Source organism: Penaeus monodon, chromosome 25 (assembly GCF_015228065.2).
Source record: "Penaeus monodon isolate SGIC_2016 chromosome 25, NSTDA_Pmon_1, whole genome shotgun sequence".
NCBI classification, from domain to species: domain Eukaryota; kingdom Metazoa; phylum Arthropoda; class Malacostraca; order Decapoda; family Penaeidae; genus Penaeus; species Penaeus monodon.
This window is the reverse complement of record NC_051410.1, coordinates 16,617,481-16,617,858: the sequence shown is the minus strand read 5'-3', so window position 1 is coordinate 16,617,858 and position 378 is coordinate 16,617,481. Positions and strand designations below refer to the sequence as shown.

The following is a 378-nucleotide window of genomic DNA, read 5'->3' as shown; positions in this document are numbered from 1 at the left end:
CCAACGAAGAGAGAGAGAGAAAAAAAAAACAAATTACCAGCCAAAAGGAAACAAACAACGTATTTTTCCCCCCCAAAGCTACGTCCATTCATAAGCATTATGCTCAGCCGACGTACAGCCTTAACAAAGACAGATTATCTTCTGAGTTTAATCCTTCCATTTAGAAATCGGGTGACGAGTCCAGCTTCATTCTTATTCAGGAATGGAATAATAGACTTAATTTGGCCATCACACCTAAGTCATGAAAGGCTGAAAATTTCGTTGACGGAATATTCATGGGAAGTTTGCGAATGAAGGTATAAGGCAACAGGTGGTCACTAGTTTGTGAATTAGATTCTGAAGTAGTAGCGTGCGTGTAAGTTTGCGTATGTTTATGGT

General features: G+C 39.4%; 1 protein-coding gene across 1 annotated transcript in view; it reads left to right on the top strand.

The window, feature by feature from the left end:
* Nucleotides 1-378, top strand: part of LOC119589333 — a 40,307-nt gene that overhangs the window by 17,218 nt on the left and 22,711 nt on the right. The gene's annotated exons all lie outside the window — the stretch shown is intronic.